Source organism: Nomia melanderi, chromosome 7 (genome assembly GCF_051020985.1).
Source record: "Nomia melanderi isolate GNS246 chromosome 7, iyNomMela1, whole genome shotgun sequence".
Classification (NCBI taxonomy): Eukaryota; Metazoa; Arthropoda; class Insecta; order Hymenoptera; family Halictidae; genus Nomia; species Nomia melanderi.
This window is the reverse complement of record NC_135005.1, coordinates 4,096,836-4,123,031: the sequence shown is the minus strand read 5'-3', so window position 1 is coordinate 4,123,031 and position 26,196 is coordinate 4,096,836.

The window sequence follows — 26,196 nt, the reverse complement described above, 5'->3', positions numbered from 1 at the left end:
AACGTCGGCCGCGCTAATACCCCGATTAAATCCCATTGAAAAGTATAGTGCGCGACGTGTCCTGGTGAGACGGCGCCACCAACGGTTTGGTATTCAGTTCCCTCCCCTTTAAAATACGCGACCGTTGTTCCTGTACGTACGTACATGGCCGCAAGGTAATCCGATGGCATTTTCGCGAAAGCTAACTTCGCGACAGGTAAGGAGCTTAGAGCGCTACCGCCTGGCTGCATGTAACGTCACGGGCATGTACGGGACGCTCGGCAACACGGAACGTTTTGACGAGTTTCGTGTTTCGAGATATCACGCGATAACCATCGTCAAATTGCTGCCCCCGGGGGCTAAAAGTAGATTCTAGCCGTTTCGAGCGGCGGGCCGATGCCGGCAACCGAAAGAAGGGAAAACCTGTCAGATTGAACGGTCTCGTGTGAATCGATGGGTTTCTTTATCCAACGCTTTGACCGCGCCGTGCGCCGTCAGACCGATCGGATTCGACGGAAAATATTCTCGCGCGTTTTAACATGCGATTCAGGGAATACGTCAATTTGACGGATTTTCGATTTTACCATTGAAGACGGGGAAACTGTAAATGTTATTTGATAGCGTGATAATATACCTGAAATAATATTTATTATTGTGCCGATCAGAGTTGAAGTGAATTACTAATTTATGGAATGGTGAATGTTACTTGTGAGAAGATTTATGGAATGAAAGTTAAGCTATTTTATGGTTAATATTTAGAATTTCGTGGGTTTATAATTTATGTAATTTATATAATTTATATTTGGTTTGTTGATAATGAGAAGTCATAGTGTCAAGTTTGATCATGGAGAAGAATTAATAATTTATTTTTGGTATTGATAGTCAATTTTAATATTAGCAAATATTTATATATATAGAAATATACATTGTGCTCTTAAGATATAGACAAATCAATCTATGGAATATGCAACTGGTATGTTTAATATTTAGTTCTCTTTAAATCTTTACAGCGGTGAAGTCTCTTAACTGAAACTTTAGTAAACTGCGTTGCTCGTTTTGTTCGACAACTTTCTACCACCACTTAAGTTGTTTCATTATTACTTTAAAAAAGTTATCACTTGTGGAAGAAAGTAAACGCCGCTTAAAAAAAGCAAGGAGACTTTAATTAAGCCAAAATAAAGAAAACGCAATGCTTCATGCAGACTTAAAAATTAATTTTTACTATAATATGTCTTATGTGATTTAATGTTTATTGGAGCCTATTAACATTTCAACAAGAAAGTTTGCGGAGGCAATTATATAAAATCTTGACTTCTCTTTCACTGAATGTATTGTTTCAAACTTGTATTATCTTTATAGATGTAGGTTTAGCGGCCGCCGTGTTAAGATTTGATTCATACCGCGCATACGTGTCCTGTTAGATGAAAATGATGATGGATGAGAAGAACCAAACAGAGCATTATATTTTAAAATGAAATTTTCTATGCTGTAAACTAATATTTGAAATGTTTCGTTATACGCAGTAGTGTCACAAGTTCTGTCTTCAATGAAGGTAATGTCGAACAAGACATAATTCAAGAAATAGAAAATCTTTTTAAAATCTTTTTAAGTCTTTTTTTGAAGTATATTACAAATAAAAAAGTATTAAAATTATTAGAGTGATTATCTTGTATACGTTCACAACTGTCTAAATTTCTATACTCAATTTATGATCATTAACTCTAACACATTTGCTTAACTTGCTTTCAATAACTTCATATGGCGCTGAGATTTACGGCAATTACACTGTTTAAATTTGAACGTGGCATGTTTTGTTCCTGTAAAACCATTTCGCTAACAATACAATATGTTTTAAATTCACTAATAACAGCTGTCGATTTTCAAGATTTCATAGAACGAAAACATTGTTTCCCGAGAAACAGACCTTATGGCGCGACTGTATATATAGAATAAGTATATCTAGGGTTGGTCGAAATAAAGACAGACACATTGAAAACACGACAGTGATATTTCACGGAGACAAACTAGGTCGAGATATCAGCAGACACGGTCAAACCTTTGGCAAATATTTTGAGGGTGCATCTAGCTTCCATACCATTCTCAATATATGAATATAAAGACACAATCTTTTGATAAGATTCTAATATTTGACAGTCTAACTATTTTTAAAGAATTTTGTAATAAGTACTGTACGCAGTAACATAAAGTTTGTGATGTTAAAGTTTATTATGTTATGTGTTAATACTCGTGATTACCGTAATGGTGGTCGAGCTTTGTTGAATTTTACACGTGGTGTGCCGACTAATAAAACTTGTACGGTTCGAAGGACCACCCGATATGATCGGGAACAAAACTTAGAAATGAGGAGGTGAAGTGGACTTTGACTCTAGTGTTATGTGCTTGATCGAAATTGCTACTTGATACTTTGTAATCCGTACTTCCTACTCCGTACTCTGTGCTATGTACTATTTGAGTTGATACTTGTCTAACTGGTTTCTCCAACTGACTGGACCTCCCAGAATCGTTTTCGACGACACCTCCGCAATGTCGTCTTCGCGGGGGTGAAGACGTTCTGGTTGGCCCCTTTAGATCTAGATGGTTGTGGAAGGGAGACACAGTCCCCTCCCTTCTTGGGTCTTCCTAGCTGCTAATGTTCATAAATAATTCGTCCCGTTTGCAATCGTCGACTGTGGCAGGTAAAAGCAAGAAACGCTTTGGCCTTAATAACACATGCTAACAGACGGGCTAGAGAGTTAAAAATGCTGGTGACTGGACGCCAGATGTGAACAATAGACAAGGAAAATCTACAGCAAGAATCGCGGGCCTTATGGGTTCAGGGATTTATGGCTGCCACGGTCCCTTCTCGTAATATCGTAAGGACGATTGCAAGTTGCGACGGGACGAAGGCTCTTATTGTTACGAAAAAACTACCAAATGTACAGCTAAGTCTTAGAAAAGATCAAAGGTGTATACAAAACTAAAACTGCGGTGGTTTAAGGGCCCGAACGAAACGGTAAGGCTGTAAGTGGCCTTAACATGTTATGCTTATTGTGTAAATGGTGTAAGTTCATTTTTCCTTGTGTAGAGATATTTAAAGGTTACTATTTCAATTAATTAAAACAATGTTAATGAAGTTTACCGAGATTAATCATATTTGTATGATTTACAATATAAATAAGTTATTTTTTAAAGAATTAACTGTACTGATATAGTTGTTGAGAATTATAAATCATCTATTGTCAAATTATCAACTGATCAAAGTATAAACATATTTTAGAATATAAATTGCAAACTATCTGTAAATAGAAAGTTTATATCAAATCATGCAGATTTATTTTCTTATTTCAATCCATAAATAAAATTTGCATAATAAATGATTTTTACATAATAAATTGTTCTGGCACGGTTTATTTGATTGAGACACAGCAATCGGTGCGTAAAGATTTATGGTATGACCAATTATGATCACTCATGTCTAAACACAGTATAAGTAAATTTTGGAAGCGTTTTATTGCTAGCTGCATTTTTACATCCGATGTCATAAATGACCAGCAGCTGACATATCATAAAAAAAACGGCAGCTCAACCACTTAAACCCCGAGCGCACAGCCACCGGTACCCTTGCAGGTCAGAAGGGACGACGTACTCCCTACCTCCACTACAAGTAATGTGGGCGTAGGCTAAAAAACTGTAATTAACAACACCCGGATCGTTTAGCCTCTTGATTTGTCACTAAGGACACCGCCCTACATCAGTATTTATATATATATATATATATATATATACATATAGAGAGACATTGAGAAAGACATGGAGACAGACATATAGACAACACAAGTTTATAACTAATCACGCTGTACTCACTGGACAACACACACACTTCATCTTTGTATATACATACACACTCCTTTCACTCATTGTTCAACAAATACAGTCCACTTTCGAACGAGAAAAGGAGAAGCCTTTTTTCATCATCACAACTATTTCACACAAGGTTAATTCGGCGTGTGAAAGTGTTACGCCACGTCCACTAATACTGCCTGGACAGCGTGCACAAACATAAATCATACAATATCATTAACTATTTCATGTTTTTAATTGATCAAAGCAGAAGGATATTTCAAAATATGAATTCGAAATTGTTTAAAAATAAAAATTTCACTTTTAATAACATTTAAATAACAATTTAACAGTTTTCATAGTTTCTATCGAAACTTTAAATGGTCCATATATGAAGTATCAAGGAGGCAACGTCGCATTAGAAACTCATTTGATAAAATGTACAGTAATTATTTCCTCAAGATTATACAGTAGAATCAACATAACTCAGGTTCACAAAAGGAATGAGTTCCATTCCTAGTCTGGCAAGTGGAACAGGTACTACCGCTTGTCAGACTATCAGAGTAGGTACTACTCACGATCACGCAAGTAGAATAGATACGCTTTTGTCAGACAAATGCGACGAGCGCTATCTTCATTTCGTGTAAGTAGAATCGATAGGATATGCGACTAAACATTAGTCCGTTTCAGTGAGTGAAGCAATGAAACAAGTAGAATAATTCACCTAACCTAACAAATGGATAATTTGTTCCATTGGGAAGTATGATCCAGCTCCTTGTCTCTTATTGGACAGAAATTAAAATAACCTCTAGTTAGCAAAATCCTCGTGAAACAACTGAATTAGGAATGCCTCTTGGAAGATAAGAAGAAGATAATCACATGAACAAGTATAATGCAGAAAGTGTTTGTTCAGATATGTAGACTAATATAATAATAATAATTATTATTATTATTAATATTATTAGTAATTATTAATACCTATTAATATTATTATTATTAATTATTAATGACAGGAATAATAATAATAATAACAACGAACCCTTATTCAAAATACTGTAATCATCAAAATTGGGCAATTCTTTGTATCGAAAAGTGTTGTGGAGTGGAAGTAAGACATTTTCAAAAACGTCTATAAAATTTGGATACTATAACTGTTTCAAAAAAGTTCGCTTTATTACATAATGTAAGAAGTTCAAACAGCATTTTTACTCATGGAGTAAAAATTTACTAACTGGTCAACTACTGGTGCTTTTACTTTACTGCTATGCAATTCAAATGCAATTTTCCATTTGTAACCAGTCATCAATACTGTTAAAACATGAGATTTCTGTTAAATCTAATGTAAAGTTAGATGGTCTTCTATTTTATAATAAACTATGATACTTTGCACGTGTGGTGTTTTTTATATGTGTATTTTTACTACTCTAAAGACATAGATTTCATGTAATATATTTCTGAAAGTTTTTATTATCAAGATTCCAGGTCTTAATGGTAACGCAAATCAATTTAGAAGCACAAATAACACGTTTATTACTGCTCCACAACGACCACAATGTTATCTATCAATGTATCGATAAACGATTCACTGTACGTTGCTCCGAACAAGAGAAAATTGAAACGATTTTCATTTACAGTGAATGTCGACAGTGTCTAAAGGAAACGCGTCAGACAGACAGAGAAATGTTTCCTGAGCGTACTTGTCTATCACGTCCCGTGCGCGCAAATATTATTAGAACGTTTAGTTAAACTGGCAGTGTTGACGCGAAGAAATCTGTGAAACCTAAAACTGTTACACAAGCAATTTGAAGGTATACTGCAGCAAAAATCTAAATTAATATGGGGAAACTTGAACGTGAAAGTGGAATTAATATGTCGAGCATAATGAGAATGTTCTGTGCAGAAAAATTTCATCCATTTCATTTATCTCTTCATTAAAACGTTCATGGTGAAGACTTCGAAAAACGTCTGCATTTTTGTCGTTGCAGTTTATGGCAATATCAATGTGATGTAATATTTTTTATAGGTGAGTTCTTTAGAGATGCAACGTTATTTATACACCACGATTAAATAAATTTAAAAGCATGTATTGTTAAAAAATAAAACATCTGTTGTAGCTTAAATTGATTGGAAAGCAAAGAGAGTGGGCAGCAATTATTTTATGTCAAATGTTAAATAATACTAAATAGTTTTAACCCTTTCCACTCCTATGTTGAATGTGACTCGATATGCGATTTACTTAAAAGTGTGCTTCTCTACTGAAACATTTTTAACTTGTATTTATTATTATATTATTTTCAATAATATTAGTGAAGAGAATTATTTTCCCTGTTTCCTATCAAGTCTTTCGAAATAGATTTCAAATAAAGCACTGAAAGTGATTGAAAACTATAAAAAAGAAAATGTAAAAGTATCTCGGAGTGCGAAGGGTTAAATAATAATAAGTTCATGATACATAAAATAGACGAAATGACACAGAATTGTTATAAAACACATGATCAGATTTTTTAGAAAGTACACCATTTACTGGTTGAGAGATACTATAGTAGCAGGATAGTTGCAGAGAACGACTATTCATATATTTCAACACGGATACTGAATGAAAAATTTCAAAATCGTTGAGTTGGACGTAACGAGACCATATTATGACCATCTAGCTGACCGCGTTTCACACTCCTGGATTTCTTCGTGTGAGAAACATTAGAGTCAGAAGTTTATGATGAACTGTGTACAGTGGCAGAAAATATGACGGAATGAATAATTAGACTTTGTGTCGACATTAAATCAGAAACATTGTAAAGAGCTATACAGTTATTCATTCTTTTATTCCTTGACTATGCGTCATCGTTAAAGAATATCGTACTGAAAAAACAAACATGATTATTTACACAATAGTACCAACTATAGCAGTACGAGCTATATATGCAACCAACATTAGTATCATAGGTTTAAAAAATAATGAAAAAGTATAAGGAAAGTTCTATAAGGAATATATGCTAATGATAAATTGCATATTTGCATTGAAAATGTGTTTAGTTTACGAACATCTTGTTTCAGAAGTCTTGTCGCATAAAACATTACCTGAATTAGTAAGATATATGTAAGAAATTGAATTTAATTAACACGTTATTTTTTGCGAAACAACATTACAATAAATTACAATTTTTCTATATTTGTAGCATTCAGTTGTCGACGTTTATCGGGCAATATTAACTCCTATACTCGAAAGGAACGTTCCACATCACACGATGTAATGGATGCATATTTATATTTACTCCAATAGCGTTGGGATATAGAACTTCGCCGTTCCATATTTTCATAGCTTAATATACCAGCGATTTTCGATATTTCGGAAAAGCAGGGATCCTTTTTTAAAATTGCATCTGCTTTCATGCGAACATTTTCACCGCGATTACCAAGTATATTTCTTACACACCTAATACAATTTTTGAAAATCTGTATCGAATTTATTGAGGGTACTATAGCATCCAATTTCCTCGCTGAATCTGTTAAAACTTATCAATATACCTACGAAATTGTTAAACCCTACAAACTAGGTCTTATGTATGTTAAAAAATCATGCACATGACATATTGTTAAAACACAATATATAAAATATACGAAATAACGTTTACATCATAAAACATGTTTTAATTTCAATCCCTCTCTTTTATCTACTTTCCATCAAAATATATACTTACAGGATAATCCACGATTCAATACATCCAAATTCTGTTTTTACGCAAATTTTAATTCCACGATTTTGATTTAACGCGAATTATTATTCTCTTTGTATACGATTTGTTTGACTTGAAAAAAATTAGTAAAAAGATGCGTTTTCTATTTACACAATTTGGTTAAATACAATCATCCAAATTGTAAGATGAATTTTCATATAGTCCATTGTACTGTTTCACTGATTTCTTAAATCTGAAACCAATTTCTATTTTTCTACAGGTACAGTACACGTATGTCCTTTCTTAAATGCATTTTCTCTGTACTGAGCGTACCTATCGCGTAAAAACAGAATTGAGTGTAACCGGTAACAACAGTTGATCGCCTGTCAATGAACTTGTCTCTGCTTCTAGAATCCTTTCCATCTAATTGCCATCCTCTGGTACGCTTGATACCCCGTATGCTCGTAACTCACCCCAAGCGTCGATCACTTACCGATACTTTCCATTTAATACCGGAATTACAGGCTTCCGAAGCCGGTCTCCTCTCTTGGCCCATTTTTCATCATTTAGAAACCGATATACCGGCTATTCCGCGTGGTTCCGTTTCATCAATTATGCATTCGCCTTCCACTTCCAAGAATAGTCTCCCTTTTAACCCTTTGTGGTTCCCCGTGACTCGAAAATTCGATTTTATTATAATCGCTGCGTATTTCACCAGTGTTTGTTAAATTTATTCGTAACATCATATTCGTAGAACGTATAAGTGCAATTTCAATGTTTCTTGAGTATTTTCAAGTGAATTATGAATTTGTCAATACTAAATTATGTTGAAGAAAGGAACATTCTGTAGAATATAGCATTAACGCAAAATTAATCTTATTAATTATTTTAATATTCCTAATGACCTTCATGTCATAATATTTCTCACATTTTCGTTAACAAATTTCATATGAATTAAAATGTTTCTGCTTCAATTGTAATACTCTTCAAATTCTTAATAATATTATAAACATATACTCTAAATAATTGTAAACTCATTGGGGTCCTATACAGAAGCTAATAATAATATCATACCTTAAGTTTCACGTAAATAGAACATATAGTAATATCATAGTAATGATAAATAATACAATCTTCGTGCTTCTCAAATATTTTCATATACATTATAAACTGCTACCTACATCAAACTACAATTGAATAAAGAAACTTTGGTGCCAGTCCTAAAGTGTAAAATCCAGAACATGTTAATTCACAGTGTTATTTTGTTATGGTTCTAAATCGAACATGCTTCGATACCTAATTTTATTACAATAGCTGCATATTTTACCATTTATTTGCGATATTTATTTGTAATATTACAATCATATAATACACCACCACAATTCCAACCTCTTAATGGACAAACATTATTGGTGTGCGACGTTATACACGAACTTCAAGTCAAACATTACTCACGTTTCCATTCGATTATGATCAGTTTTATTATAATCAGTTAATAATTATCAATATAAAATTATTTCCAAATAATTCCTCGTCGTGGAAGCTTTCTACCCACACAGAAAAAGTATAAGCTACACAATTTAAGTAAAAGCTTCTATGCGGAAAAAGTCAAACGTGCTACCGAATTTGGATTCATTAATGAGGTTCGATATCGTCCTTTATCAATCCACTTCCTAAATTTTTCCAAACAGACCAGGAAAATATCAAATCCAATTACAATTGGACGAAGAAACGTCGATCCGAGTCCCGAAGTGAAGAACAGAGGACACTTCGGACCGCAAGGGGGTTAAACGTCGAATTCGAACAATATATTTCCGGCGATACTCGCGCGGCCCCGTCTTTCGACTGCCGCCAATCGACATCCTCGCCGCTGATGACTGAAACGGTTAAGACCGTTCGAGCAGGCTAAGGTCGAATGGTCGAAGACGAAGAGCAACGCCGGTACAAAGGGGGGAAAAGTTGGGGTAGGAGGGGGGATGAAGTAAAGGTAGATGCGGCAAGGGGGTGGGTTACCTTATCGGACGAGCCGACGAGCCGTGAAATCGATAGCTCGATACTTTGCGCCGTCGCGCGCGGCCTCGTTCCACCGTGAAATCCTTCTAACGAGTTTCCGCATTTTCTGAAGTCGCCTCCTCGCGATCTATCGCGAATCCTTCTTCGATATTTTTTCGAATAAACCGTGGCCCGCCGTTTCATCGCGCATATGTGTACGTTCCTTTCTTCCGATTCCTTTTTCCTTTCGCACTACGGTCTTTGAATGTGTCCGTTAACCATGAAACACGTGCGGCACGTTCAATTGCTCTCGCATTGTTCGATGTTAGCGTAGGGCAGTTGTCGGAAAACACGATTTGAAACTTGTGGATTCGAGGTTAATTATCCCGGCGTTTAAAATACAAGGATCACTGAATTTTGTATGGAAAATTGTCGATATTGGAGTTATAACTTTGTGGTAATTATGCAACAATCATTTCTGGATAGCTGGAAAGTTTAAAGACTCTACTTTTAGGATTCCAAATCTGTTTTTTATTTTTACTTCAAAATAAGTGAAAGTAATTTTTCTTACCGAAAACTGTACAGGTTTAAGGACCTGTAACAGAAGATTTGAAGACTGAAGTAGCATTAGAATAAAGTAGTTGGTCTTTGAATTAAACACAATGAACATACTTCAACTTTTGCTTTTTACATGATAAATGTTAACAACGGATAGTTAAATTTAATAGTACGTTTCAATATTATAATATTAAAAAATTCTAAATTACACACCCTTCCTTCCACTAACATTAACTCCAAATATTCCGCACGTATAGAAAACAATATTTTCTAAAACTCAATATAAAAGCCTGTTAGATATATTTATTATTTGAACACAACCATTAAAATATTTATTAAGCACAGAATAAAAGAAAGCAATTGGTTAACGAAAAGAAGAAAGAAAAGAGTAATACTTCACCAATTGTGTCCCCAAGATATACCACAATGTATGCACGAGCACGAATATACCACTACGAAGTGCATTCATCAAACCAGAAATTCCCGCCGCGACATCAATGAAAAAACGAGACGTTGTTTAACAACTGGAACCAGCTCGGTAATCGTCCGGTAATTGTCGCAATAAAAAATTCCCAATGATTCGGCGTGGCTCCGCGCGCCGGCTAAACTTACAAAAGGAAAGAACTTCGGAGCGGACTGAATTTCCATCCTCCAATTTTTTCGCAGAACCAGCTCCGGGTACTACATCGAGCTCGTTAGTGGCCGTTTTTCCGCACTCGGGGCTAGATTTCTTAATTGAGGCTCGAGGAAAAAGATTGGAAGTTTCCTTCTAGTTTTCAATTTCCTGTTATCAGATTTTCCGGCCGTCCTTGCCCGGCCGGGGCGGGGAGAGAAATGAATTATACACGATAATCGGTCGGAATCTTGATTGTCTAAGGAATCGCGGAATATCCATTTCCGATGGTAACGCTGGAGAGGACTTTCGAGTGGTGAGGGCAAGAAGCACGCTACCTGTCGAGCGAGTTTCTCGTCGATAAGGGATCTCGATAAGACAACCGATAAGACGCCGCCAATTGTGACTGGACGTTTCGTGAGCACTTCGTCTTTCGTAGAAACACGCGTTACCGCGAAATCATAGACGCGATTAGATCCCCTGGTAACAAGCGCGGTTTATTAGCTCATTGCTGGTATAGATTGCGCTAATCCTTTGAGTGCCAGTGGGAATTTTCGTAGGTTTAGAAAAATCCCAAATGATTTTATAAGTCATGAATGCAGAGGAAAAGTTTATATATCGATTGATTCTATGTTATGTTTGAACTAATTTTTATAGAATATTAATTATATATTTAGTGTCCTTCATTACTAATGAAATGAGATATAAGTTCAGAAGATTTTACGAAAGGGAATTAAATTATAAGTAGAATGTTTATGAAGCTATGATATGTTGCTATTGGCATTTTTTACAAATGTATAAAAAATGTACCGTTCTTTGGCATTCAAAAGGTTAACTAAAATCTATCTTAATAAATTAAGAATTAATTAGTAATACTCACTTCACCTATAAAGCAAGAGTATTGGACAAATCGAAGGAAAACGTTTATAGAACTTTTAATACAATAAAGTAGAAAATATATTTTAAAATACAGCAAGTGTAATAAATAGTAATGGAAGCAAAATTTTTTGTATTACCGCATAGTTAAGTCGTGAAAGATGTCATTTGGAGAATGTATTCGAATGAAAGGTCTGAAATAATTCAATGGTAACTGCAGTCTGTAAACAAGCACACGGTCCTTGGACTTTAAAAAAAAACTTAATACTTGTTATGTAGGCACATACTCATAACTGCATAACTTTTTTTACTGCTAGAAAATTATTAATACTTCGACAGTCGATGACATAGATTTATGACACTTTGAATCTTATCACTTACGTCTGGTTATGTTGTTCTATGTTACTTTCTTTTCCCATATTTATTTTATTGTATTTCGTAATTAGTGTATTAAATCGATTTTATTGTTATTATGTAGGATTTTATTGTTCAGTTTTTGAATTTACAAATAAGAATGCGAGGTAACTATTTATTTCATTGTTTAAACCTTTAATATGTTTTTAAAATTATTTTTTATACCTCCATTTCACATAGTTTTCCGGTTCTTTGAAAAGAAATTCTATATGTCACTTCAAAATGGAGCTTCTAGTACTATAGACTCCTTTAAAACCTTAATATCCTTCGGTTACAAGAGAATTATTTACACAGGGTATTCTCAATATTAAAATCACGATTTTGAAATCTGACAAAGAACATGATCTCAAGTAACAAATTTTCCTGTAAATGGGTACTCGTAAATGCTCCCTTGGCGAGTCATTCTTAAAAAACTTTCAGGATTATAATTTTTTCTCAACAGCTTGAGGACAGTTTAATAAACGAGACTTACAAATTTTCTTAACTTGCAACGATGGTAATTTATTACAAAACTTGTTGAGAACGTTTCCCGCTTTATTGAGACATTTTTTCAGTTTCTTCTAAACACATTAATGTCACTTGGAAAGTCTCTCCGCTACGTCCAAGACTCCACTGCGTTAAGTGTTTCATAAATAATCCAGACAACAAATATACATCCCATTTAAAAATCTATCTTTTCCATAAAAAAAGGGAATCCATATTTCCCTCTCATCAAATAATTAATGTCTAACTTTCGAGCAGCATTGTGTATTCATAGATACTCTCAAACTCGTAATTCAATTTTTCAAACAACGAACACAGCAATTTAAATGGGAATTCAAATAAATATTATTAAACGTAATTTACTTTATCATGCCAGCTGTTGTTTTAATCTAACAAATATGAAAACTGCTTAAAACAGTATATTCCGGAGGTAATGTTTATTATTATTACAATTTACGTATGGCCAGAAGAATTTTTGTTATTTCGTGGTACTAAACCAAGCAATAAGAAAACTTATCTTAAATATAAAAAATTAAGAACCAATCAAGCATTTGGCAAACAAAATCCTGTAGCATCGTGTCAGATTCGCGATTAAGCTGACTTCGACAAACTTAAATGTCGTTTACTTCCGTTTAATACAAATTGCACATTAATTTTCTATTATCAATCGTTAACTTTTAAAGTAAACATAGACATACAGTAAGTATTAAATCCTATTAGGGTAACTCCGAAGTAAATATCTGCAAGGGAGGAATTGAGAGTTCAATTATCTGGGTTAATTATTGACAGAGCTACAATTACAATTCATGCTTTTCCATTTGTAGTTTTAATTCATATTGATTATTTTGTAAGAAAGTGATTAAAGATTGTTTAAAAATCGAATCTAAATTCTTTTAGTTTAAATGCGTTTCTATGAAAATATGGCCACCCCCCTTCTATTTACTCTATTTTCATGATAACTCATCAACCATTTCATGACAAGCGCTGACTATAATACGGTAGCCACTTATTGTTTCACAAAATCACAAATCAAATTTAAAATAAAGGTACTTCACAAACATCAAAAAACTCAAAAAGGGAAATAACTAATTTAGCGAAAAGTGAACACGAACGGTACAGTCAAGTATGCATTTAGTTTTGTGAAGCACAGTTGTGGAAAAAATCATAGGACAAAGAGTTAAACGATTTGGCTAATGAGCGGCCCAATTGTTTTTCGCGGGCATCAGTCCCATGTTCGAACTGCAGCGAACCGTTTCCGCATAGAAATCCACGAGCAGATGCAGAATCGACATAAATATATTCCTCAAAACCCCTTTTTCCGTCCCTTCCATTCACTTATCGCCCCACGACCACCGAAACATTTATAAACGTGCGCCATATCTCCGGCGGCGCGTAGGGTTCAGCCAGCTTTCCCTCCGCGGTCGTAACAATCCCCCCATTAGCACATCCTCGGTTCACGAATGAAATCCCGTCTATTTTGGTGGCGTAACTTTAATTACATTCGACGTAATTCGGGGTCAATCCTGGGAGAGGAAAACCGTACAAGTAACAGGAAGTTAGTTAGTGGCCGCGCGGCTTTACCCGCGACCGCCACATAAACGTGCGCATAAGTACATCCGGATGTATCCGATGCGAGGCTAGAGACCGACAATAGATATGCCGCGGGGCGGGGATACCGCTGGCTGCGTGTTCTCTCTATACAGGGTGTTAGAAAAAGAAGGTCTTCAGATTTTGAGAAGAAATGATCGTTGTTATATCTTATCTCAGTAAAATAGCTGTTTATGTATTATTGTAGATAATATCTCGGACTACCCTCATCATTATCATCTTTATCTTTATCTTTATCTTATTTTTCTTTTTCTTCATCTTATTGTTATCATTATTATCATCTTCGTTATTACCATTATTTACACTAACATTGATATTATTATTATTATATTAACATTACAAATACATTATTGTTTCCATTCGCATTCCATTGTCATTGCAACGAATATCTATATTAATCCATTTGCATCATTGGTGAAGTAGCTTTATGCATTCAACACTTTAAATACTATCCTACTGCATAAAATAATTAATCAACATCAACACCAGATCCTTGTGATTCATTCTTTCTTATGTAACTTATATAAAATATAATAAAAGTTATTTTATTTTTCTCATTTTTTATTACAGAATGCTGAAATACGAAGTTCTTTTTACTTGTTGCGATTTTTCTACTTGAATACAATTTTTTAAAAATTACTGATAACGGCCTCCCATTTCATACTTCCTTAAGATGCAAATGTGATAATATTATAATTGCTTCTAACTACATATAAGCAACTGCGTTACTTTTGTGTATCTAAAACCAGCTGATGGTCCAATGTCTAAACCCTTAACTTCCCCATCAGCAACGCGAATCACTCTAGGCCTCGAATGTTTCCCCTTCCCAATCTCCAGACTCCCTATTCTCCGAGGTTTCCTTATACCAAAAAACGGGAACTAGAGAAGAACAACTTCCAGCTCAGATCCATCAACATCGGTCAGCTATGAAATAAAAGTATTTTTAAAAATTCCAGAAGTTCTTATTTCTTCGGTTCGACAAGAACCCTACCAAATTCGGGAAATTCTCTCGCGTATTGTGGGAACATAACATTTTGATGGCAGCAGTCCACAACGCAACATCTTTTTACTACTTGATGGGTAATGAAACGGCACAGTGGCAAGAAGAGTATCTCGCTGTGCTATCTTTTATAGTTTTGTTTGGTTACATGTAATTCTACTGACAAATAGCAAATTAATATCGAAAATGGGATGAGGAAAGATGGAAACTAAACATTTATCAGCCTAATCATCGAGTAGTAATATAATCGTGGATTATATTTGTTAAGTAGAAGAAAAGAATTTCAACGAACATAAGTTGGAAAAATAAAATTTTAAAAATTACAATTTTTCTGTTCAGATTAAAAAGGCTAATTTACTTAATGAAACAATGCATTACCTTATCAGTTCATATTTTCTTGGTTAATATATTATTATAATTGAATAATCACGTAAAAGAAGAAAGTAAGGAAACGAGAAATATGAAAACAATTCGTTACTCACTCTAACAATTGTAAAAGCAGTTAACATAAGATATAAACAACAATAAAAAAGTACTTTATTAACCGCAGCACAAAATTATTGCTTCGACAATTCTTTAAATTTTATTTTAAAAACACTTTTCAACAAATCTGTAATGTATATCTATTCTCTGAACACCTGTTTCGTGTATTATGTTACGTTGCCTATATTACGATACCTGCATAAAGATACAGATAATCTTCTGTTTCCACAAGTCATAATAACTTCTTAACCAAGAAAATCCTCTTAACCAAACCAAAAAATCGTTGCTAACATTCAAAACGTTAACCTTTACAGTTGAAGCTTTTTCTCACTGACATTACCAGCAAATCGAAGAAATTTTAATAGAAAAAGCATATTAACATATAAACAAATGATACGCGGATGAAAAGAGTGGTCATAGATGTATTTTACTATCTTTAATCGATCGTATTTATAAATTTTATAATATACTTAATGACAAAATTTTACAGTTTATAATTACGAATTTTTAGTGGATCTGATCCAGGACCCCAAGTATAAAGGATTCATTTCTGCACCTAAGTCCCTCAGAATTTCCTTCTCTTACTGTATACCCTTGAACTTCTGTACCCTTCTTTTCCAACACCCCGTATGCATGTATATATGTACCCCTGTGTGTCGGTAATGCGTTCAAATATAATACAATACAATGAGAATCGGTGTGTGTCCCGAGGGAGAGCAGAGAGAACGGTCGATAGTGTTGGTGCACCCTTAGCTCTTTCATCCTTCCTCCGCGTCGCAGTTGTACCGGCTTGGAAGAAGGGAAACGGAAGTAGCCGAACGGCGATGAGCGAGAAAGAGAAGCACGGAAAGTTGGCTCGATGCCAAGCCTGTTGAGCGCCACGCCCTGGGGAAAGAAAAGCAAACGAAAAACGGACGAGCTCGGAGGCTGGAAAATCATCGCTGCGATTCGAGCCAGGTGCCGATCGGCCGACCGACCAACCGACCGCTATAGATATACTCGGCCTACCCCTTGTCGTTGCCTGTTGCATTTTCTGTACCTAATATTTCCGCCGTAGGCGCGACCAGGAGCCTCTTTTCTTACCGCTGTTGACGCGGTCTCATCTCACCACCCTCGATAAGACTGCGGTTAAGTCGGGGACACACGAGAGTTAACCCTTTGCACTCGAAAGACGACCCTCAGTCGTCACTTGATTTGGTACAGGAAAATTATCAAATTTGAAATATCACAAAGTTAGAAGAACTGTGACGTTGGAAGTATTGAAATTAAAGAGATTTCTTACTTGACACTAGAATTACTGAGCAATTAGAGTGATTTTTTTGTAATGACTTAGAAAAATGACAATAAATGTGTTCATCTAGATTTGAAGCGCCTGGTACTGATATGTTCATACAAATGCACAGGTCTATTTTATAAGTTTTCACAAAAGCATCTTTACAGTTTTGATAACTGTAAAATACGAATTTTCAGACGGGACATTTTGACCGGTCTGGTAGTTTTAGTATTAACACTAGAACGACCGAGCGTTTAATATCATTCTAAACTGTAAGATGCATAAACTAGTATATTCGTAAACGAATCTTTATTGCTACTGCAATTTTTGCATGATTCATAGATCTTTTGTTATATTCTGGCACTAAATCCAATAATAAAGAAATTTATTTTAAATGCAAAAAGTTGAGAGTCAATCAGGCGCTTTGACAATAAAGTTTAAACAAATTTTAAATGTACAATTCGGTTTTGCTAATAAAATACTCACATGCAGGACAGAAAGTTGCGAACAAATAATTTTGTTACTGAAACGTAGAAAGATTGATAGATAGTCTTTTAAAAATTCCATATACAGGGTATCATGTAACTGGTGGTACAATCGGATAGAGGCGGATTCTGTGTTAAAAAATAAGTCGAAAATATAGAATGAAAGCTTTTCGTTTGAGACATCGTTTCCGAAAAAAATCGACTTTAAAAATCTACTCGGTACTGATACTGGAAATGCATCGTCGTGCATTAGGAACCTGCAGAAAATAAATATGTGTTATTATTAACGCATGCTAATTTTGTTTCGACGTACTCATACTAGAACGTGTGTTGGTCATAACAACGCACGCTCCGAATACCCTGAAAATAAATTGAGTAGGTCGCATATCGCCGCCGTGATCGAATCTCGCAGCTTCGTTGTAAATGTAGCCTCTGCCAGTGATTACATAGCATGCGCATACGGACGAAGTAGCGTTCTGATGAACGAACATCTGAAGATCGCTATGTATGTGACGTTTCGTGTAATAAATCCAGTTAGCATTCATAATTACCAGTTAATATTAATAGTAATCACGTATTTTGGTAAATGTAATTAATATTACGTAATAATTACATTGATTGGTAAATACTAATAATTATCAGTGAATCAAAATTAATAAAAAAGATATGTTTTGTAACATTTACTAGTTTACCACTTATTATTACAACATACATTTCGACTTTAAAGTTTCCCAGTAATATGTAATTCATATAAATATTTAAATTTTCTGAAGTATATTTATACATTTATTTATTTTCACCTAATTGATCCTTCACAGAGTAATTAACAGATTTTGTTATTGTTTTCATTTTACTTTTATTATTTTATATGTTTCTCTTACTGCTATCTTTTATTATTTCGTCACTTTTAACACTGAACGTATTGAAAATGATTACATTCACCATCGATAGTCGTGAATTATTAATAATCATTACGTTACGTTATAAATTCTTAAAAATTATTCATTTTAATCTTCTTATTCAGTTCTTGTCAATATTGGCCGGTTATTATTAATATAAATCAATTAATCATTTTAACAGAATTATATACTCTCTTAAGAAACCGTATATATGTTTAATTGCTTTAATGCATTGAGCTCGTTAGAACGTCAATTGGTCCGAATACGCATCCTGTGTAACCGCAGCCTAAACTGACGACCACCGGTTCGCGCGCGTGGGTTTATCGTCGCGGTAATTAGAATGTAACCATGCGCGCGCGCGCGCACGCTTGGGCGGCAGTCGCGCCGCGCGTGCTGCCCGGGGATAAAGTAGTATAAACACGGCTTTTTCGGGCGTACACGCGTTACGTCATCGCGCGGCGAAATTACGAGTACCTACGACGGGAGTCTATTCGCTGGCTTCTAGCTTGGGCGAGATAATAGGGCCGTTATTATCGCCAGCGTGCCTTTTATGGTAAATAATTTCAGAGGGGAAGTTAAGTGTTCCGGTGAAAAGATGAATTGTGATGAAAATTTTGGGAAATACGGGAGAGGAGATTCTGTGGACTTGAATTGGGTTTTGAGGGTAGATTTTGTGTTTGAGGGTTGCAGGAACGGTTTTTCAGTGAAAGCGCGATGTTAAATATGAATGGATTTTAATACGTAGATTTATATACGTAGATTTGTAAATAAAAATACATAAGATTGAAAAACTAATTCAAATAAACAGTGTGGTACGATATTCGAATAAGTTTTTCAATATTCTGTATTTTTATTACATACATATATTACAAAGAAATATTTCATGAAAGCGTTAATTGATTTATACATTTTTTACTAACATTTTGTTTATAGAATTTGAAGATTATGAATTTATGTCGTATACAAATTTGTAATGAAAAGTGAAATAGAAACTTTAATTCAGGAAGGTTAATTTTGATTTCATTCCTGGCGTAATGAAGCAATCGTTTAAATATAATAATGACAAAAGTTGAAATGATATTCATCGCTGTTTAACTTTACAGAAATATTTGATGCACTGTTTTAATTCTTAATCGTTCTAGAATTCATGCATATCTTTTGTTTTTTTATTCAGTTCCCTGACAGTATACCAAAAGTATTGTTACATCAAATTAATATATATATTAATACAAGATAAAAGTTTGTAGTGATTTTTTATCGAAATATTAAAACATTCAATATGTTGTTACATTATTATAGTTTAAGTAAGTTACAAATATAGCTTGAGTAAGTATTTAAAGATGTGTTTATAAATCTGCGTGTGGCTGTGTAAAATATTTGCTTTCTTACTTATTGTTAGTACATAATAAACGAAGAAATCTTATACATAATCCAGCGAAGCACCCCATGGATACAGTTACTTCGAAGCAATTTTTCAATTACTCCCTGAAGCCAAAGGAACACGGGACGCAATGACTGTGCAGGTAGCAACCGAGTCACAAATTTCCGGGTAGAAGGTAAATTAGTGAGTCAATTGTGCATTCTAATTTCTCTATCCTTCTCGAGGCGACATTAATTCTTAAGTAGTCCCTTGGCCGTAGTAAATACTGATAGCAGTTTCCAGCAATAAATACTGCATAAAACAGAAGTCCGTAAGCTTCCAGCACCGGGGGTTAATTTAATCCTCGTGTAACTGTTTAAGAATTAAATAATTATCTCAATGCTCCGTACGCGGAAGACTAAGCCGAAAAAGGGACCCTGCGTAGTCGCGGGCGATGAGAATGCCGCGTATTTCTTTGCGATAACAAGAAAATTGCATCTAGCTTAACGAGGTGAAACGAAGTGCTTGACGAAGGAAAATGTACTGGATGGCCCATGTAATGAACTCTATTGGACTCTAGACCTAGGAAGCTTCAAGGAAATTGTTCTTGCACGAAATATCCTTTCACAAAGAAAATACCGTGAAGTGATTAACTAAAGAATAAATTTTCTTTCGTCTTGGTAACTTCATTAAATACTCTTTTTATTTCTATACCAAATTACCAATTATATCATTTCCATCTTTTAGGGAGAAAGTAAAGTATCGCTGAAAAATGATTTAACTACTAGTGATTTATTTAAATCAAATTCACATAAATTACAGAAGTTGATGTAAATTATCCTGTAAAAGGTCATCATCGTATTAACTAAGATTTCACATAAGAATTTTATTTCCGTTTCAAACGAATCACCTTGTAGATTTCGTTAAGGATTAAGTGTCACGAGTATGCTACAGATGAAAGCTCTTCCACAGTTTATCTACTCATTCATCGATTACCTGCATAATAGATAATGGAAAGACAACGGGGTTTGCACCTGACCGAGCTATCGAGATAGGATCTCGTGATGAACTATATCTGTTAACTATATCTGTTTACTTGACCGGCACATTTACTCGTCCGCACATTCCCCACGTACGATAAGGCTTTCGTCCATTACAAGAATTTTGCCGCATAGAGGAACGCGAACGCAACCGAAACTGTTCACCCATGCTCTTGTTCTTCGTTCCTCGCACACGCGTACACACACGCGAGCGTGAAAGTTTATCGCGTGAAATGATCATTCACCTCTTGGAAAGTAAATGAAACCGTTGGGAATAGGAAATTGCAAAAAACGAGCGATAAATTAGGATACATTGTACCGCGATCTGAAAATTCATTATGCGCTCGCGTTACATCAACATATTTCTTACTTAAGTCCGTCATTCTGACGGCATCGTACGACGTGGGAGGAAGCACGTGCCGTCGGGTGAAAATTTGAAATCACTTCGCGACGGGTGAACGGTGATCTCACTTTCTTTAGATTTATGTAACGTTTTATGGTTTACTGGTACCGCTATAACGATATTAGGGTGGAAGATTATTTTATCGTTTTATGTAAATATAATACTTCTGTGAGATAATTAAACGAACGATTTCTCTGTAACTTAATGTAGTCGATTACTCATTGGTATCGTGATTATCGACATGTTATTTTGTTCGTTTATTTGAATAATTTATTCTGCTTTATTAATACAAATAAATTATTCTTAAATAATTCTTTATTTATACGAATAACTTATCTATGTGCAATTACATTTCGATTAACTTCTTTTACAATATCGTGTCAGTCTCGTAGCGAAGATTTCTAATATTGTTTAACAAATATAGATATCATTTGGCTTTTTTGAGTTCAAATGAAACCTTATTTTCCTTGTTAGCAATTTATATGGTTTCGAGTAAATCTAGACATAGAAAGGGCATGGAATTTTTTGTTTTGCTAGTACATTATTAACGATAAATAGTTCTAACAAGTGCAACTGCAAAAGTAAATCGTAGGGCAAAGGGTTACTATTCCGTAATTCGACGAGCTTTCCTCAGAGAATAGCCTTATATTTTCCACGTAATAAAAATATAATTAACTGGAATACGTAGAGAAATCCAGACTAAAATTAATTATGATAAAAACTTTGCACATTTTGAATGCAATATTAAATTCTCCGAATGCAAAGAGTTAAAGAAGCATGGAGATTATTTCACACATTAATTAAATCAAGATTTAAGACATTAAGGATTAAAAACATTAAATAAAGACATTAATTATTTCACACATTAATTAAACCAAGATTTAAATTAAATTATTACGAAATAGAGGTTATCTTGAACAATTTAATCAAGGAAGACAAAAGGATCAACTATTTTGCGGAATCTATTTCGCTGAACTAGGATGCATGCGTGTCTGATCAAAAATAGATCGTTTCTACTTGCTCAGTTAGTAATGGACTTCATTCTACTTCTACTGATCAGAGATAGGCGGCATTCTCCTTTCTTATCTCTTCTAGAACGGTCTTAATCTGTTCGCTGGGTGGCGATCGACTAGTATCTTACAAATTCGATCGCAGGAATTTTCATTGTTTCTACTTGACTCGATGATAACAATCCTATTTTACTCATGCTTTCAATTTGATAAGGTTATTGAAAATGGAACTTTAGTAGATTTACTGTTAACCATATTGTTCCAAATTTCTTAGAAGAGTTGAATTTTGTATGCATATAAAATATTTAAGTTTGAAGAAAAGTAAGTACACAAATACTATAAATTAAGTATGAACGTTAAATAGCGACTGTCTCATGGTACATTAAGTCAATATCATTCTAAAAATTTAATGACACGTATGAGTCACTTGACTCTATTGCGTGAAATTATATACAATCTGCTTATCTTATGAAATATACTTCAAACAGCAGTTGAATGGTATTAAGATAGTCTTGCAATGTATGGAACTGTGCTTATAGTTCATTTAGCAGTTTTTATCGTGATATAAACGTTACCTCAAATTTTTTCATTGTAACGTGTAACACTTGAGTTCAGAATTCAAAAGAATATTGAATAGCAATCAATAATAATTAAAATTATTATTAAACTAATTAAACACAGAATCTAAACAAAACTTAATGGTTTTATAATGAAATAATAAATCAATTTTTATTTAACTGAGGCAATAAATAAACACAACGTCTGTTCGGTACAATAGATCGGGACGTAACGAACAACTACATTAACTTGTTTCATAAATATTGTGACAGAGATTGAGATCCGTTTTTCTTTCTAACTGATTATAATTTTATCCAGTCGAATCCATACGTGGCTGCCATTGCCAATTCTATTTTTAATAAACCTTAAGTGAATAAAAAAGTAGAGATATTATACTAATTTGTAAGATTGACTTAACTAAAAATTCTATATCCTTCTATATTCTTTTAGCTTTGTTTTATGTGTTAAATCGCTTACAATTCGTGTACAGTGCCAGTAGACGATATCCTGCGGTTCGGTTCATTTCTTTCATAGATGTTTTTTCTGTTTTCGCCGCGACTGAGTTCCTATCGGATTTACAGCAAAGTTTCAATTGCGACTGTCCTTTTTAGTCTAAATTTAGTAGTGTCCCACCAGTGGCTAGATTGTCCACGTACAACTGCTATCCCCGGTTTCATAGCCTCTAACCTGGCCTTGCAATATAGCACGACACAGTTCAGCGGCGGTTCGAGGCGGCCCCGGTTCTCCAGGAATTCGTGTCCCTCATAAATAAGATTGTCCAATCTAACTCGGCGAAGGTGTTGGAATAACCCTGAATCACTAATTAGAACACTTCATTGAAACTATTGAAGTCATCCGACTTTGTGTTACTTAACAATGAAATTAATGTTAGTTTCTTAAACCGTTATTGAAAAAGTTTCGAAGTTTTAAGACAAGTTGACTGAAAAAAGGAATTTCGTTGCTATTTCGGGACAATAAACTTATGACACTGGCGTAGAAAAAAGGACTTTGAATGTAAAAGTGAAGTTGAGGAATAAATTAAAATTTCTTCGTATGGTGTTTCGTTTTTGAGAAATTCAAATTTATGAATGTATTTAGTATACGTGTTACAATTTTTGCATCAAGTAAAAGAATACCATATAAGTCTAAATTAAAACATCTGTCCTTATGTGATCCTTAATCAGTTAAAAAATGTGTAACATTTAGAAGATCTTTGTTAAAACCATTTAACTATTATTGTACATATTATTTCCTATATCATTGGAAATAAGCTCTAAGTAATATATCTGTTGATTCTATTTTAAATATTTGGTATTAGACATCTAAGAAAAGCATATAGAACAAACATGCGTGTAGCATACATTTCAAAGAAATTTTAAATGAAAAACTTTACAATAAAAATTATGAAATATAACAATTTATTAAAAGGAATTACATGATTAATCAATTAAAAGAAATCACGCAACTTATTTGTGTGTTCAATATTTAAGCAGTATACACTATACATTTTTATATATTATTTTTTCGAAATAGTAAATACATTCAAACAAATATGATTCTATAATTTTATATTCATCTGCACACGTGAAAACACCTCGAAATTGACTACCACCATTTACAGAATATCTTACCGCACACATTACATCAACATAAAAACCAGTAAAATCCAGCAGTACCAGAAACTCTGTCGTAAACAATGGTACTCGAGAAAATAAACCTAGCAGAGTCATCCCACAACTCTAATCCCGCTCCAGCCTCGCGCTGAAAAAAGTAAAAGAAACACAAACTATTATTAAGGGGAAAAATGCAAAGTCAACAGAAGTGCAAGAAAGGAGCAACGCCAATCAGGCCAAAGGAGTGGACCTACACGGGATATCCTCCCACTTTAATCAAACCAAAACCCGCTGGAAAAGAAGAGAGCAACGAAAAAGGAAAAGACGCGAGCGATTCTTAACCCTAGAAAAACTAAGGATATTTCGAGCCCAGTTACATTTCCACCACTTACAAAATGTTAAAAACATGTTATTTATTTCGTTTTAACATATTTCTTATCGGCTAATTTTCAGAAAAATAGGATATATGGAAAATCAACATTTTCTATCAAATCAATTGATATCACTAGATATAAAAAATTTGATTTTTTTTTTGATAAAGTGTAAATTTGAACTTTCTTCGTGGTTGTAAGAAAATTTAATATTTTCTAAATGTAACGATACTTTCCATTTCTAGGTATACGATGTATGTGTATCAAATGATTCCTTGTTCCCAGTTCACAATATGTCAAATGTGTATTTAGAAAAAATTACTTATCGATTTTTACGTTTTCAAATAATCTTCCATAATTGTAGTGGTACAATAATCAATAATTTTAATATCTCTGAGGACCTACAAAAGATATAGTGCGCAAATATTTGTGTACTTAAATTAGAATCGTATAGACGATTTAACCTGCTTCCATTAAAATTTATATAATTTAGAAAGGAATATGTGAACATATAAACACTTTACCACATTATAATCGAAGAATTAAAGTTATTCTACTTTATCCTAAGTAAATACACTGAAAGATAATAAAAAATATAATCGAATACTATGAGCAACGCATAGCGAATAAAATTGTTTAATGATGTAAGAATTTTCATTCCTGTGTAAAAAATACAATAGCACATTTTAATCAATTCAGTACATAATACAAAAACAAGTATTAATTAAACATATACAAAGTATAATTCTGTATATACATACCAGACGATTATCCAATCAACTTATTAATAACATTGCAAATAAAAAATCCAATAAGAAAAATAATCGGACTAAATGATTCATACAATTAAACGGGAAGAAGCACGCGGTTCGTAGAATGTGTCCGTCGGTCAACGGTTGGCGCCGGTTGATGGCTGTTGCCGATCAAAGCCGGTGTCGATGAATTCTTGTCGGTCAGAACAGTTGTCGATGAAACCTGTGTCGGTGATTTAAATGTAACCTGTCCCGATGGCTGGCGTATCAGTCGAGCCTATACAGTGGCCAAAGCGCGAGACAGCGAAGCCGAACCGAGGCAGGACGTGGCGAGCAGCGGCGCATAGGAAAGAGCGGAGCGCAGCTCGTTCCGGCGCGCAATGTTAGCCAAGATCAATAGGCGGGCCACGAGCCATCAACCCAGGCGACAGAAAACCCGCTAGTTTTGATCTCTCGCGCAAGCGCCTCCCCCGTCTCTTACCTCGTATCGGGGACCGCCGCTAATAGCGCCGACGCTACCGGTTATGACGATCATGTCGACATTGAAATCTGGCCGGACCATTGTGCATCGAGTGGACGATGTTTCGAGAAAAAAATTAAATTTCGAGTTCTTGTCACTTATTTGTTAGTATAGGAAATATATGAGGAATTGATACTGTTATTCTCAGTTATTTGTCAGTGTAGGGAAATATATAAGGAATTAATACTGTTCTTGTCACATATTTGTTACTGTAGGAAAATGTATCGGGAATTAATACTGTTCTTGCGACTTATTTATTAGTATAAAAAATATATACACACATAATACTGTTCTTGTCACTTATCATTAGTATAGGAAAATATATAAGGAAATAATGCTGTGAAATACTTGTATAGCAAGGTGAGAAAATCGAAGTAATAAAAACAGAAATA